General features: G+C 41.6%; 1 protein-coding gene across 1 annotated transcript in view; it reads right to left on the reverse strand.

The window, feature by feature from the left end:
• Nucleotides 1-17545, reverse strand: part of KIAA1671 (KIAA1671 ortholog) — a 149749-nt gene that overhangs the window by 131180 nt on the left and 1024 nt on the right. The window lies entirely within an intron of this gene.

Consider the following 17545-nt stretch of genomic DNA (forward strand, 5'->3'; position numbering starts at 1 on the left):
GAGATTTGACCACTCTCCTTGGCCATTCTCTTACACCCACACTAGAGCCATCCTGCAGGATTCAAAGCTATGTTCCACTTCTTTAACGTGGCAGTTAAAATATGGACTTTCCTTCAGCCAGTAACTTCTATTTGTTGACTTCTTACTAGGACAATGAGAATGATAATTACTTCATCCAAGTATCTATTTTCAATTTGTCTCATGCTAGATGGAGAATTGGTTTTCTGCAATAACAGACCACCTCTGTAAGGTAGGCACATTGAAAGGACCACGTCAATCAGGCCTGAGAACCACATCCTCTTCAGCCAGACAGACATCAGCAGTATCACTGGCACTCTTTCCTTCCTGCTCTGTATTATTCCTGAGAAGAGGTGGAAAAAGTGGGAAGGCAAATCAAAATCTCGTCCATCTTTGCAAGAGAGCATCCATCACCTCATATCCAGAGACCTGATGACATATGGAGAGGCCAAAGGTGCTTTGTTGTTTCCAGATGCAAAGAGGTGGATCCCCAGCCCACCAAACTGATTTACCATGAATGAAGATACTTCTTTTCATTCTGCTTAATCCAATTTCTGTCTGGTGTTTATCATATCCTGGAAGGGCAGTGAGTATAGAAATAGGAAACTTTTCTCTATCCAGGAATGGATACGCTGATTTTCTCTCTGGGATCAGGCTGAGAGTGTTCTTCCTAGGTTTGTTTTGAAAATACCATAAGACACGTTGACTGTCAGGGTGGAGATGGAGAGACAGGGTGAGGCAGCTGCTAACAACAGCCTGGGCATTAGGGTATGATCACACACAGTGGCATCAAGGGACAAAAACCCAATACTTTCCTCATCTTTTATGTATGGGAAGATATTATGATATCTTCTCAGGGAACATGAGAAGGGGCAAATAGCTATAGCTTGTCTAGGGCAATTCTCAAGCACAGTTTCATAGTACTCAGTACTCTGCCTGGAAGAATCTATCCTCTGGTTTGGATATGGAAGCAGGGGGAGGGAGCTTCGGCTCCCCGGCTTCAGGGCACCCATCAGGACTCAGAGACAAGGACACTGCAGCTAGAGCGCAGGGGCCAGAGCTTCCGGGAGCCCAGGGCAGAGCTGGAGTCAGGTAGCATGGTTGTCCTACAGCAGAGTTCCCAGCGGGAGCAGCAGCTGGGCACAGGCAGCAGGAAGCAGGGATAGTATATGCTCTGGAGCGAGTCAACCCCAGCTGCCCTGGGCCTCTCCCAGCTCCCATCTTCCTTCCAGCTCCCTCCACCCAAGCAGCACTAGAGAGGCTCCTGTCTCTTGCAGTTACTCCCCCTTCCTCTCTCCACCCTAAGGGGCTAAAAACACTGATTACACAAATGAGCATGGGAAACACACTGCTCGTTCAGATAATCAGGATTTTCAGTTAGCTGAAATTCTGATAAACAGACTTCAATGGTATTTAATTTAGAAACTTTTAATTTAAACACACTGAAGCTAGACTTTGTTGATACACTTCAACTTACAGTTGTACACTTTTACGCAGGTGCTTAATCAGATCGGATGCTGATGCAACACAAAGCGATCAATGTCCTTTCATTAGATAGCAAACACCTGAAGATCCCTTTGGCCCTACAGAGTGCCTTTTGGCTGACCAAGATTTGAGCATTGCCTTATCCAGCCCTCAAGAAAATACCGCTGCCACACAGTACACAAGCAGGTTTCTTACTGCTGAACGTTCTTCCACACCTGTCGGAAACCAATCCTAAATGCTCCCAGTCTGGAACAGAGGGTCAAATAGAATCTGCAAGCGCAGCAGAAGCAAAGGGAAGAGCAACTCAGGTAAGTGCAACAACAGCATTAGCATAGTGCTCACCACACACAAGCCTATTTCCCTGACATTCTTGTAAAGGTATCATTCAGACAAAACCAAGCAGCATTTGCAAAGCTGGCCTGTCATTGACAGAACCATGTTCCCTCCTGTGTTGAAACTTGTGGTTTGGGGAGGCTGAAGAAGAGTGTTAGGGCAAGAAAAACATCCACTGCCCAGTCAAGTTTAGTGTGAATAAGTCAGTTGGGTGCAAAACCCGTTCCACCACCTTTGGTGAATAAAGATCACTTTTCTCCTAAGCAAAATTCCATTTAGAAGCGTAACAACCACACTGCAGTTCTACTATAATCAGATAAATTCATTTAAACTCCTGTCACTTACATGCTGCGAATGCTGAGGAGTGGGCAGCGACCTTTAAATACAACGAACATGCATCTTGTTATTAATCTGTTAAGCCTCTTAAATTATATACATTTAATATTAAGCTAAGTATTCTATGACTCCACCCAACCTCCAAAGTCAAACAAACACTCTGCGTGTGTAATATGGTAAAATAAAAATGTGTGTGTGTTATATCATCATCAGTTTACATACAAGGCATTAAATATGTCTATTATTCTTTGTGGTGACTGTTGCTGTCAGGCTGAATGTAATATGCAAGTGTGACGAACTGGGAAAGTTCTTAATGTTTTCTCTGAATACTGTGTTGGTGCCTCAGTGTCCCCATGGCAGTTCTTAAGTATCTGGCAGAGCAAAGGGCCAGTGCACCTAAATGCCTGGCACTCTGTCTCCTAGCAACTGATGGCCTGGGCCCCTCCTCTGCAAAGGTGCCAGCTGAAGGTGTTGGAGACAAAGGGATCAGGTGACCTCCTGGCCCAGGAAAGGGGCTGAGGAGAGAGGAGGGGCTGGGAGGGGTTGTTAGTCTGGAGCTGGCTGGGGTCAAGGGTGGAAGGGAGACCTGGGGGTCTGGCTCACTGCCCCCCAGAATGGACCCAGCCGAGGGGTCCGGTTCGCTGTATCTACAAGCTCTGTTTTAGACCCTGTTCCTGTCATCGAATAAACCTCTGTTTTACTGGCTGGCTGAGAGTCACGTCTGACTGCAAAGTGGGGGTGCAGAACCCGGTGGCTTCCCCAGGACCCCGCTGGGGTGGACTCGCTGTGGGAAGCGCACGGAGGGGCAGAGGATGCTGAATGCTCCAAGGAGAGACCCAGGAGGTGAAGACATGTGAGCTTCTTGCCGTGAACAAGTCTGCTCCAAGGGAGAGGAGGCTCCCCAAAGTCCTGACTGGCTTGGTGGGGAGTAGTTCCAGAGCATCGCCCGGGACTCCATGACAGCAAGGAAAGATTCATATATATATCAGTGTGTGTGCTGCAAGAAGAGGATGGCATTAGTGAATGTATCTCAAATAGAATGCTAATAGAAACCTACGGCAAGACTCCATTTATATTAAATATCCAACAAGGATTAACACGATCCAGGTTCTGTTATTTGACAGCACATAAAAATGGCATTTCTTGTAAAATCCACCAGGAAAAGAGCAAGCCATCTGGGCTGTAGACTGAGCATGAAAGGCAATTATAAAACAAAATCTGTGTCCATTTTGTTCCATGAAGAAATGTGAAGGTTCCCATGAAAATCAAATTTAGCTACATTAGCCAAAAGTTCAGACCACGTGTAAAATGTATTACAGATTGGCAGCTGCAAATGCATTTATTAAGAATGAGACAGCCGTATCCTTCTAAAGACTTGTTTTGTTGACTTAGGGCTAGTCTACACTTGTAATGTTAAAGCGCTGCCGTGGCCGCGCTTTAACGTGGGTCGTGTGGTCACAGCAGAGCGCTGGGAGAGAGGTCTCCCAGTGCTCTAAAAAACCCCACCTCCACGAGGGGCAAAGCTCCCAGCGGTGGTGCACTGTCTACCCTGAGCAAGAAAGCTGTGGCACTGTGAAGTGCCAGTGTAGACAAGCCCTTAGTGTGAGGCATACAAACATCCCTCCTAAATTTTGCCCCAATTTATGCCCCCCCTTTGAAAGCTATTAACACTAAAAACTGACTTGTAAAAATACCTATAGAGACTTTATTCCCAGTTAAAGTTTGAACTCATTACCACTACTAGAAAGATGATTAACAAAAAACTTGAAGACACTAAACACACAGTGGCATTTAAATTCCTGAGAACTGAATAAGTTTATATTTTCAGATTTGCATCTCATGATGGAATGAAGCAATTATCTACAAAAACAGAAATAGATTGTGGATCTGAATACAAACCAAGACCCCTTGTTGAAATGCACAGAAGCAAACAATTGATCAACACTGGGACTAGAAAAGCAGCCATTGTGAAAAAGTAATCACACAAGAAGAGTTTCCTTTGTGTGCAGCAGCAGCTTTGCTTGCATCAATGAAAGTACAATTCATGTGTTAAATGCTGCGGCACACTCAAATGTTCATATATTTTTGATGTGTCTTGCCAAAACAGTGGCAAGTCTTCATCCTCAGCAGCTAGGAGGTTTTTATATTAGAAAGCTATTTCTAGATAACATTTCCATGATAGATGTAAAACTGCCAAGCTATTTAAAAAGCAAAAGTTTCTTTTTAAGTTCATACCTAAACAGATAATAAACAGGATAATGCATTAAGATTGGCCATTCACCTCTCATGTAGCCTATCTGGATCTAGGGATTGCAGCATATGTGGTTGTGATGTTATTGATATAAACTGGGACCATATAGAACATGGGTTGCTACCAAGGTCCTGTCGTGGCACCAAATCCTATGTAAAGGGGGTCATATAAGGTGTCTAAGACCAGGTTATGGGTTGCTGGTTATGATTATGCTGTCTGTATCATTTTGGTAGTTGAAGTTATGAATTTTGGCTGTATGCTGTCTGTATTTCAAACTTGAGTTGTGTTACTGGGAAAGATCCCAGACAAGTTGGTGTCAGCTCTGTTTAGCCTGCTTGATGGCCCATTAAGGACCATCACCTACACAATTGTCCCATCGAGAGGAGGCAGATACGCCTTGTGACTCAGCAGGGTGTGCAGAAACTGGCCCATGTGACTACAAACTCCATTTTGCTGTAATTTTCCACAGCAGGAACAAAGGAGTGTTCTTACACCTGGAAAAGCCTATATAAGGCGGAGGCCTCATCTCCATTTTGTCTTCAATCCTGCTTCTTACCTCTGGAGGGACTTTGCTACAAACAGAAGCTCTGCACAAAGGACTGAATGACCCATCCCAGCTGGGGATGTACTCCAGAGACTTGATTTGAACCTGCAGTTTACTCCATCACTGCTACAAGTCTGAACTAAGAACTTTGCCATTACTGTATGTAATTGATTCCATTTAACCAATTCTAGCTCTCATTTCTATCTTTTTCCTTTTATGAATAAACCTGTAGATTTTAGATTCTAAAGGATTGGCAACAGCGTGATTTGTGGGTAAGATCTGATGTGTATATTGACCTGGGTCTGGGGCTTGGTCCTTTGGGATCGAGAGAACCTTTTTCTTTTACTGGGGTGTTGGTTTTCATAACCATTCATCCCCAGGACTGGTGGCACTGGTGGTGACACTGGGAGACTGGAGTGTCTAAGGAAATTGCTTGTGAGACTTGTGGTTAGCCAGTGGGGTGAAATTGAAGTCATCTTTGTCTGGCTAAAGCAGCCAAGAATCCTGTGGCACCTTATAGACTAACAGACGTTTTGGAGCATGAGCTTTCGTGGGTGAATACCCACTTCCTCAGATGCATCTGAGGAAGTGGGTATTCACCCACGAAAGCTCATGCTCCAAAACGTCTGTTAGTCTATAAGGTGCCACAGGATTCTTTGCTGCTTTTACAGATCCAGACTAACACGGCTACCCTCTGATATTTGTCTGGCTAGTTTGGTTTGCCTTAGAGGTGGAAAAACCCCAGCCTTGGGCTGTGCCTGCCCTGTTTGAGCAATTGGTCCTGAATTGGCACTCTCAGCTGGGTCCCGCCAGAACCGCATCGTCACAGTGGTATATCACTTCTGTTATTGTTTAACCAAGAGTTAAAACCAAATGAATCCTCTACTGCTGATTTCTTATATACACTTCTCTTTTCTACCCAATGGCTATGTCTTCAATGCAAAGTTATTTACACTCACGTTAACTCCTCCTGATTAGCCTAGTTCAGGGGTTGGCAACCTTTCAGAAGTGGTGTGCCGAGTCTTCATTTATTCACTCTAATTTAAGGTTTCGCATGCCGGTAATACAATTTAACATTTTTAGAAGGTCTCTTTCTACAAGTCTATGATATATAACTAAACTATTGTCGTATGTAAAGTAAATAAGATTTTTAAAATGTTTAAGAAGCTTCATTTAAAATTAAATCAAAATGTAGAGCCCCCTGGACTGGTGGCCAGGACCTGGACAGTGTGAGTGCCACTGAAAATCAGCTCGCGTGCCGCCTTCAGCACGCATACCATAGCTTGCCTACCACTGGCCTAGCTTGAGTAAAAGCAGCTTGAGTAAAAGCAGTGCAAAATAAGGACTTCTCCACAAGGGGATATATTCCTCTTTGACTCCATGTGTGGACACTCTTATCCCACAATAAAAGTTTCTTATTCCGAATTAGCTTAATCCACTTTGGAAGTTGATTAAACTAATTCGGAACAAAGCATTTTATTTCGGAATAAGCGTGTTCACACATGGAGTTAATCAGGAATTGTTAATATGCTTTAAAGTCATGCCCTACCTTATTCTGGATTAACTTTCATGTGTAGACAAGCCAACTCAAGCTGCACAGAGTGAAAGCATTAGCATTTGTGTTGTGAAAACTCAAGCTATATAGCCTATACCCTCTGGCAGACCAACTAACTCAAGTAAAAAGCGCCACCACACTCGAGTTATGAGTTTGTGTGAACGGACAGGACTCAAGTGAGGGGCAACATTCAAATTGTAACTTTAATTAACTCTGCAGTGAACACAAGCAGGAGAGGTATACAGAAACTGTAACACGCATGAAATGCTTACAGTAATTCATCTAACATATGCTCATTTTTCTACACCTGAAGACTGATAGTTTCATGCATCCAGTCAAATGATTAAGCTTCTGAAATTTATAGTTTCAAATCTTTTTCTATGTGCTGTAACAAATTTATTATAAATCAAGACAATTAATATAGTAACTTGTTTCAAAGTGTAAGAAATTTTCAGTCTTCAATGTATCTGGTTTGAGAAATTCATTATAGATTTATCATGAGCCAAAAATGAAAAATTTGAACTTGCTCCTGATAACAGATATCACAAGTGAAATCCTGGTCCACTGAAATCAATCCGAATTTTGCTATCGCTTCAGTTGGAGCCAGGATTTCACCCATATGGCTAGGTGCATGTATCAACAAAAAACACATCTATAAAAATTAACCTGGATTATGTCAGACAAACAATTCTCTGGAATCTTTTGAGTATCTAATTTTTCCTATATAATCACAGAATTGACACTAATATGCTTGTTATAAAATAATGTATAGAAGCTCACCTAATTAAAGTGTACAATGCACATGAGGAAAGTGATTTATGCACAGTACATAAGACACAAACTACCATTTTAAAACAAACACTCCAGACAGGTTAAAAAACTGACTAATGTTCAACATAATTTCCCAACCTTAACATAAATTTAAAATAGCAATAGAGGGGATTCTAGGTTATTTAGCTGTTTAATAGTTTCAGATCATGAGAATGTACTATAGAGAATAATGTAAATTTTGTATTATGATCAAAAGAAATTAGAATCAAAGCTCCAAGTGAGTTATGCATGTCATTCCTAACAATACCAATAAAAACTGTTTATACATATACTTTTAAAGATTTTTTTAAGGAATCAGATACATGATTATATTTGTCATATGCATCCCACAAGCCAGGTTTCTCATCATCAGCATAACAATCTCTATAAACTATCTAAAGTAGCTTTTCTGTAAATCAGTTAATTGGAATTGTAAGGTCCCATATCTTGTCAGCTGCCTGATAAAATAATTAATGCTATGTATTACTGGGGCACAGGGAATCCCAGCTTTTCAACAGCACAGGATCATGTTTCTACCCATGGGGTCACAAGTTCAAACTGTAAAAGGGACAGTGTCAACTTGGAAAAAAAATTAACATATGAGAAAATAGTGTACCTATTATGTTAGCAAGTATCACCTCAGATTACTGTAACTGAAACCATTATATGAAACATACTTTGATACTTTCCCCTAGTTTGTGCATCTGACATCACTGTGTCTAATCAGTTTCACCCCTATGATCAGTTAGGTTTCCTCTGCTGAAAAGATCCTTAGAAAGATCACAAGAAAAGCAGAAAAGCCCGTGTTAAAATTCAGTTTCAAAGAAGTTTAAAAAATCTTCAGAACTGTTATTTAAGGAGTCTTCTAACAGAAACTGGATTTTTTTTAATTATTCAACTTGCCAGTATCCCTTTAAAACTACTCAAGACAATTTAGGGAGTCACTTTTAGAAGTTTAGCTTCCAGTATCACAAATGTTTAGCCCAAGCAGAACTCAGTCTAAAGCAATCAGATCAGCAAACTGGATTTGAGGAGTTAACTGAATCCTGTATTCCTCTTTCACAGAAATGCATTTCATGAAGTTCATAATAGGCTGAGTCATTTGAAACTAGGCCAGTAGATCCACCTCAGCTATTAAATATAACAACGTTCTCCTGGTGACCAGATTTTGAGGTCATACTGACAGATCTTACCTGGCTGCATCATGAAATGTTACAGCTAACAACTAACTTCAGTTAGGCCCCCACTTTGTTTTGCTATTCACTGTTGAAACATTCCAAAAGAAAGTGTTTAGATATTTGGTTTGTTACTAGTCCAGTATAGGATTCAATGGGTCACTCTCCAAGTATGTGGTATCCTCTAAACCTGTATAAAAGGTTAAACGTATTAAGGGGATCCGCTCCCTCTCCACCACTTTGAATCAACTGACTCTTCTAGTGAGCATGTGCCATCTGCAACCAAACCCAAATCAGAGCCAGCTATCCATGCTCATGTAACTTCCTTCACTGATACTAGAATGGGAAAGTGCTGAGCCAGCAGCTATTTCTTATAAAATTGCAGGACGAGTTAGCATATCCAGCTGCACAGAACAGAAACAGCATATACATCTATCTGCATCTGCACATGTATCCCGCACATCGTCCTGCAATTAAGTGGTTAACAATTAGGATTCAAGATTAATTTGAATTAGTTGTTGAGGGAAGTTCAGAGCTCTCTTGAAGCTATTGTTTCAGTTTCTCTGACTGCAACTCAAGATAACCATGCACTAGTTTACACCATGAAGACCATCTTTGCAACAAGAGAGGCTAGAATCTTCATTTAAATTAAAAAAAGCTTAGATCTCAGACACAACAGAAAAAAATCCATGATTTTTGTGGCTTTTCCACAGCATGGTTTTGTATTGTCCTTATATATAAAACAAATATCCAAGATATTACAACATTCTCAGAGTGTGGTCACTCTCATGTGTCAAAACAAAAGTAACAACGAAGACTGCAATCACAGCCTATCACCAAGAGCTTCATGTCTGGGCTTGCACTTCCAAGCAGTTTTACTTCTCATTCATGCATCTACAAACTGACCTTTGAATACACTCTGCTTTCATTCTGTGAAGATTTGTCTGATTCAAAGTAGGGTTTAAATAAGTTCTCCTGGCAGTAGTTTATTATTTAACAATTAAACACCAAGCCAACAAATTATATATCCACCCCAGGAAATCAATTTAAGAGTAGACAGTAACAAATGCATACATAGCACAATACTTACAAGAAATAGCAGTAAAAGCTACAACAAACTGTGGAAAAAAAAACATATCTTGTACGCAACTTGGTCACAGATAATGCTGCAAATGTATTCAAGATAAGAAATTTAGAAGAGAGTCCCAAGCTAATAAAATACGGTTGCAGTGCTCATTTGATGCACCTCCTAACCAAAGACTTCAGTGTTCCAGAAATATAGGTTAATGCTGAAATTGCAAAATACTTCCATAACAACCACATTGCAGCAGCTGCTCTGAAAAAAGTGGGAGGAACCAAACTAACTCTCCCACAAGACATGTGATGGAACTCAGCAGTGGACGGTTTTGAACATTATATCAAGAACTGGCCTAATTTGATGACAGTTTGTGAATAAAATTGTGAAAAATAGATGGCCCTGTCACAGCCACAGTTCTCAACATTGGGTTTAAGAGAAATGTTGAACACATGCTGAGTACCCTGAAACCTATTTCTGTAGCCTTGAACAAAATGCAGGGAAATAGCTGTTTTATTGCAGATGCTGTTGAAATTTGCAAGGAACTGAATGAGATCTTAAACACTATCTCCAGCTCATTTTCTTGCAAATATTCTCAATACTTGGTACCAGGGTCAAACCTTAACTACTGAAGAAAAAGGGTTAGCTATGACATGGATCATCCTTCCATAATGCCAACTATCATAAACTTCAAACCTAAGGGTGAACCATTCAAGAAATATATGTTTACTGATGATGTTTTAAAGAAAGTCACACCAGTGAACTGGTGGAAGTCACTTAAGCACTTGGATTCAGAGACTGTTGAAGTGATAATCTCACTTTTAACAGCAGTAGCTTCCTCTGCACTAATTAATTCCAAACTGAGAAATCATTTGAGACCTGAAAAAGCAGAAAAAGCTTGTTTTTCTTTTCCAGATTATGAACAAACAGGAAAATGAAGGTGAAGATGATTGAGTTAGCTGCAGACGCCAATATTTTAAGTTTCTAATGTTGACCTGGCTGACACAGTCTATTTAATTTTTGTTTGTTTTTTTAAATATTTCATTTAACTATTTTAGTTTAAAACAATTTTAACAAAACAAACTTGAATGCTAAACTTGAATGTTTAACTAAACTCAAAAATTCATATGCTTGTTTTGTTAAAATATATGTTTGCTGTTGAAGAAAAAAATCCAGAATATATAACATTGTTGTTTTAGTTAAATAAAACAATTTAAAAGTCTGCCTGGTGATGTTCTCCTCCTAATACAGCATGGTAAGAAAATTCTCCAAATATTAATGATTAACCTATTGAATTGGAGATAGTTCACCTCCCAGTGACTGCATAAATATCTGCTTTAATTATCTTTGGTAAATGAAATAACCAATCATTCATTTTCTGATAAAGCTGTATAACTAATCTGAAAAGTTTTCAAAATAAATCACTTAAAAATATATAGTGTGTACCTTCTAAAAATGAAACCTAAATCTACCACTGAGTTGTGAAGAATATGTATTAAGGTTATAACAAACAACAAGAATGCACTTTTATGTAGAAATCCATGATTAAATCGAGTCTTCCTGATGAGTGATTTAAATCCACGATTTAAATCAAATCCACCCTGACAGGTAGAACAGGAAGTATCTCTATTCATTCATAAAGCATCAAGTACATTTACAGTACTATAGAAGTGAAAAAAAGACACTGCCAACTTGTTGTAAACATTTACACTACATCTCTGAATTACTTGTAACATTACCTTGATATTCCATTTTAATTATGGAGAGAAGGAAACTAGTATTTACCCGATTTACAGTTTCAGTTATTAGCTAATCATTTTTAACAAAAAATGATAGAAACAGGCAGCAGGAGTCTCATCCTCAGCCAGTGTAAATTGTCTTAGCTTCCTGAACTTCAGTGGATCTACAGCAATTTACACCAATTGAGGAGTTCTCCTTAGATAGCAAAATACAAGTACAATTTCTACAATAGCTTCTTGAAAGTACACGAGAAAAGTACCCATCTTGACAAGACACTCCAGGCCAGGCCCATGAGTTCTTATGGCCCCAATCCTGCAAAGTCTTACATACACATTAACTTCATTGTGACTACTCAAAGTGCATAAACTGAAGCACTTGCATAAGTCTTTGCAAACTCTGGGTTTAAGAATGTAACCTGCATAAGTGAGCAAAAGAAGTCTATTCTCAGACCCCACTGCAGGAAACTCTGTTCTACATAAAAAGACATCTTGAAAATAAGGAAAGAACAATGGCATTTGAGATAAACTGAATGAAAATTCTATGGAGGGGATGGTATAATGGGATAGCCTAATTTTGGCAATTAATTAGTTTTTGACTACTAGTGGTAAATATGCCCAATGGTTTGTGATGGAATGTTAGATTAGGTGGGATCTGAGTTACTACAGAGAATTCTTTCCTGGGTGTCTGGATGGTGAGTCTTTCTCACATGCTCAAGGTTTAGCTGATCACCATATTTGGGGTCGGGAAGGAATCTTCCTCCAGAGCAGATTGGCAGAAGCTCTGGGCGGTTTTTGCCTTCCTCTGCAGAGTGGGGCATAGGTCACTTGCTGGAAGGTTCTCTGCACCTTCAAGTCTTTAAACCATGATTTGAGGACTTCAATGGCTCAGACACAAGTCTGATACAGAAGTGGGTGGGTGAGATTCTGTGGCCTGCATCATGCAGGAAGTCAGACTAGATGATCATAATAGTCCCTTCTGACCTTAAAGTCTATGATTCTATGATTTTAAAGTTACATTATTGCACACTAATGACATTTATGACATTTTAAAGAGTTAACAAACAATGTGTGACTTCCATTGACCTGAAAAATTCACTTTGCCAATGGAAAACATTCCTTTGCGAGCAGGGCTAATCTATCAATTTCTCCGGGATCTGTATTAGAAAAAATGCTATTCTAACCCTTATGCTCAAAGAAAAACTTTCTGCTATGACTATACAGTACTGTATTTCTCAGTCTTCAGAAAGCTTTAGTGCCTTTAATCTCGCTCAGCTTTCCCAAGCATCCCTAACAGACAAATTATCAAAACTCTGGTAAGTTTCATGATTACTATTTAGAAACCCATGAGCCACAGGAAAATTGCCAAGAATCATATTAGTTTTACTCTAATGATGCTTCTGAAAGCTACCAGAAGATGCAGCAATGAAGTTATTCATGAGCAATGACCACACAAAAAGCTTGAGAAAAATGTAAATCAGCGATGATGCCCAACTGCAGCAGCTAAGAGGCTTGGGGGGTGGGGAGAGAAAGTTCCTTGCTCCTTTTCAGCAGCCAAGCTGATGTGAAAGGACAGGGAGGAGAAATGGGGTTCAAATTTATCTGCTAGCCAGGCTGATATGCCAGATGGAGCAGAGTCCATGAAATCACCCAGGCAGGAATCCCAGAGCCCTACCAGCAGCAGGGGAGATGAGAGACCTGGACTTCTCACCTACATTCCATCTAGAGGTTGCTGGTAGACTCCTGCACCTCATTTTTCGTATCCGTCTGTAGTGTATAACCCTTTGGCTAATAGGTATCTTGCACATTTTTCAAGAACTGTCCTTTCTATATAGCATTCTTCCTTGCAGAATAGTTATTGGCAAATCAGAACTGGAAGCTTTAGACAACACCTATTCCAGAAAAAAAAAAAAAAACAAGCTATCCCAAAAGATGATATAATTTTCAGCATTTTCAACAGAAATGCCAAGGACAGAATAAGCATATATGGAGGTATATTTATCTCATAGAGCTGGAAGGGAACTTGAAAGGTCATTGAGTCCAGCCCCCTGCCTTCACTAGCAGGACCAAGTACTATGCCTGACAGTGTGGTGGTTTGTTTCGGGGTTTTTTTCCCCCTGATCCCTAAATGGCCCCCTCAAAGATTGAACTCACAATGCTAGGTTTAGCAGGCCAATGCTCAAACCACTGAGCTATCCCTCTGCCAAGCATATAGAGTTAACTCCCATTTCAGGGTTAGACATAGCTGACAGAGGTAAAAATGTCTGTGCCCTGTACACACACAGCTTTCAATATTGCTTTCAACACAGGAGTTCCATTTGTGCAGAATTACAGGTCTGATTTTTCCGGATTGTTGGTACCTAGCTTATTGTGAAGGCCCAGATCAGGCAGGATGAGAGAAATAGGTATGGCAACTCTCTGGCCTGTATCTATCATGTGGAAGGACTACAGTCTTCAGGGTTGCCAAACAGGCAAGGACCTTTAATCACTACTAAACATATACTATAAATAAAAAATGAGGTGGTATGCTGATTGCTCCTCTCCCATGAATTGTAGATTTTAAAAAAATATTTTCTATGATGTTATTCATAATGCTATCCAGGATTTTCCCCAATAATCTAGAATAAAATGAAACTATAAAAAATCAGTCACTCTCTTCTGCACTTCTTTTATAACACAAATGGAAAAGTGAAGGTTGTGGACAATATTATCTGTAGTAGCTGGAATATTCTTAGCAGGAAGAAAAAATGTGATGAATGCAATAGTAAATTACTATAGCTAATACTAGGAGCAGCAGGAAAAACATTTACTTCAATCAGTAAACTCAGGTAACCACAGAGGAAAACAGACTTGATAACCTTAAGTATTTGAGTAGGGAACCAAGCTTTACAAAATTTTAATTCATAGTGAACTCTGGAAGGGCAAAACCATTTTTAAAACACCCATTCTAAAAACTATTTTTGCCTACAATTGTCACAGGTTACATTTTCTGTCTAAAAAGCAATTTTGTCAACTAACTTATTCCAGATAAGTAAAGTTTTACAACTTATGTTTCTATTTTAGTTCAATATACACTAAAACAAATCCTGTAATATTGTTTTACCATAACCAGTATCAGTTCTTAGAGAAATTGTAGAAAAATAACTGGATTATGTTACCAGTTGACTTTCCCATCTTTTTAATCAGGCAATTTCTTCCCTGTGTTGTCTACTTCTTTACTATGTCCCAGGATACTGTAGAAAAACAATCTTAACTACTCTGCTTTAAAAAGGTGTGAACCTCCCTGTCTTATGGCATAAAGAAAAAACATCTATTCTGAAGGGGAAAAAAACCAACAATATCCATTCCTGTAAAAAAGGTGTGTTTGAGGCAGCTGATCTAACTTCACAGTTACCCTGGTAACATTGTTTACCTCCTCTGCTTGCCACGAAAATTGCCTACAGTGGCCACAGAAAAAGTCTGTTTTGACAGAAGATCAATAGCCATATGTTAGAGTTACTTTAGCATGATCCCAACATTTTACATTGTCACATGCAGCTGATTATCTTCAACAGATTTATATCATTATGCTTTGAAGAATCAAATCCAAAAGAATACACATTGGTTACCACATTACATGATGGCATAGATTGGCAGATGGTATGCTGCCAAACACAATTTTCCTTAATTCCACTCCATATTGAAAAGTCAAAGTTACATAGATGATGCATCAGAAATAAATATCAAATCAATACTCATGTTTACACGATTTAATTACTTAGCTTCTCAGAAAAAGAAAGTATAGTAACAGTCCTGCAATGAAATCCACACAGGCACATTACTAAAACTGAACAGAAATAATGCAGGGAAAAAAGTGGATTCACAGACTTGGACTTCCACCTTAACAGGTATGTTTAATTTGCAGCTTTAGAATACCCAGATACTGATTTGCCTCCCACTAAAATCAATTGCAGGCCCTTCACTGACTTCATGGCAGTAGGATTAGACCCCATGTGATCTTTTTAACAGATTACTTATGCTCAAGTACAGCATAAACCTAGCTATACAATGTCCTTGTAGTCACATATGAATTATTCCATGTTTTTCCAATTCTGGTATAAAATAAATGTATATTATATTAGATGCACCAAATAATGACAAAATATAAATCTTTTCTATCCTTCCAGATCCTTTACAATTTCAATTTAGCACTGCTAAAATTGCAAATACATGGACCAATTTAGCCAAAACCAAGCTATTTGCATCCACAGTGCACTGGAATCATGAAGCCCTGCACTTGTTTCCGGTTACACCAAATTTACAAATAAAGAGAATAAACAATGACATTAAAAATGTAGTCCAACCAAGTCTAATCATCTCAAGTGCTATACAACAAATTATGGATGTCAGTCTCTTAATTATCCCATGAGACTTTAATAAGATTTAAATACTGTGGAATGACACAGGTAGTAGAGAAGGAAGTTATAGCATTAACATTTTCCTTAGTAATTTTTATTTTTAGCAAGGAAACAAAACAAAACCACACCAGTGTTAGAACAATGTAAACCCAGATACCCAGCTGATATTCAGATTAGGCAATTACTTGTCCTGTTGACAGGTAACTAATGAGGGGAAAAGAAATAGGAACAGTGAGGGGAAAAGGGGGGAGTAGGAGTCTAATCTGTAGCTACCACTATAGATTGTTACACTTTTCCGAACAGCTTTAGTGTTTAATCCCATTAAAAGGGATGCATTATTCCCACAGAAAAGAAGACCCTAACAACCACCAAAACAACAACAAAACAAGGGAAGAAAAATATCTGGAAGCAGCCAGTTTATAAATCTTTATGCAAATACTTTATGCATGAGAAGTTACCAGTGTATCAGTTTAACAAATCACGAATGTTAGAGAAAGACACAAAGCTCTTCAGGATTTCTACAGAAGCTGTACAGCTTCAAAGCGATTTACAAGCACCAGCTGAGCAGAGCTCAGACCCACTGGGAAGCTGTCATCTAACTTTGGGAACAAGTCCCCGACCAACATTTTCAAACTCGAGGACCTGAAGTTGGGCCCCTAAATCCAGAGTTAGCAGCCCGACTTTCAGACGTGCTGAGTACCCACCGCCCCCTTTGCAGCTAGGGTGCTCAGCGCTGCTACAGCCCCCTGGCCTGAGCGAGGCGCCTTGTCTAGAGCGAGGGGACTCGGAAGGGATGCATGGGAGGCCCAGGGCACGGCCAGGCAATTTTTGAGAGGCGAGGGAGGGTAAACAATGAGGGCAGGGGGCCCCTGGGTGGGGCAGAGGGGCTCAGAGAGATGGGGGCAGGGCAGGGTGCCCGGACAGGGTGCCCCTGAGGATGAGAGATCTGCCGGGGGGGGGGGTCAGGGTGCCTCCAGGGAGGGGGGTCAGTGAAGCAGGGGGCAGGGTGCCCCTGGGGAGGAGGGTCAGTGAGGCAGGGGGCAGGGTGCCCCTGGGGAGCAGAGATCTGGGGGGCAGGGTGCCCCTGGGGAGGAGGGTCAGTGAAGCAGGGGGGCAGGGTGCCCCAGGGGAGCAGAGATCTGGGGGGCAGGGTCAGTGAGGCGGGGGGGCAGGGGGGAGCAGAGACCTGGGGGGCAGGGTGCCCCTGGGGAGGGGGGTCAGTGAGGCGGGGGGGCAGGGTGCCCCTGGGGAGGGGGGTCAGTGAGGCGGGGGGGCAGGGTGCCCCTGGGGAGCAGAGATCTGGGGGGCAGGGTGCCCCTGGGGAGGGGGGTCAGTGAGGCGGGGGGGCAGGGCGAGCAGAGATCTGGGGGGCAGGGTGCCCCTGGGGAGGGGGGTCAGTGAGGCGGGGGGGCAGGGTGCCCCTGGGGAGGAGGATCAGTGAGACGGGGGGGCAGGGTGCCCCTGGGGAGGGGGGTCAGTGAGGCGGGGGGGCAGGGTGCCCCTGGGGAGCAGAGATCTGGGGGGCAGGGTACCCCTGGGGAGCAGAGATCTGGGGGGCAGGGTACCCCTGGGGAGGAGGGTCAGTGAGGCGGGGGGACAGGGTGCCCCTGGGGAGGGGGGTCAGTGAGGCAGGGGGGCAGGGTGCCCCTGGGGAGGGGGGTCAGTGAGGCAGGGGGGGCAGGGTGCCCCTGGGGAGCAGAGATCTGGGGGGCAGGGTACCCCTGGGGAGCAGAGATCTGGGGGGCAGGGTACCCCTGGGGAGGAGGGTCAGTGAGGCGGGGGGGCAGGGTGCCCCTGGGGAGGGGGGTCAGTGGGGCGGGGGGGCAGGGT

This window comes from Gopherus evgoodei, chromosome 13, assembly GCF_007399415.2.
Source record: "Gopherus evgoodei ecotype Sinaloan lineage chromosome 13, rGopEvg1_v1.p, whole genome shotgun sequence".
Lineage (NCBI taxonomy): Eukaryota > Metazoa > Chordata > Testudines > Testudinidae > Gopherus > Gopherus evgoodei.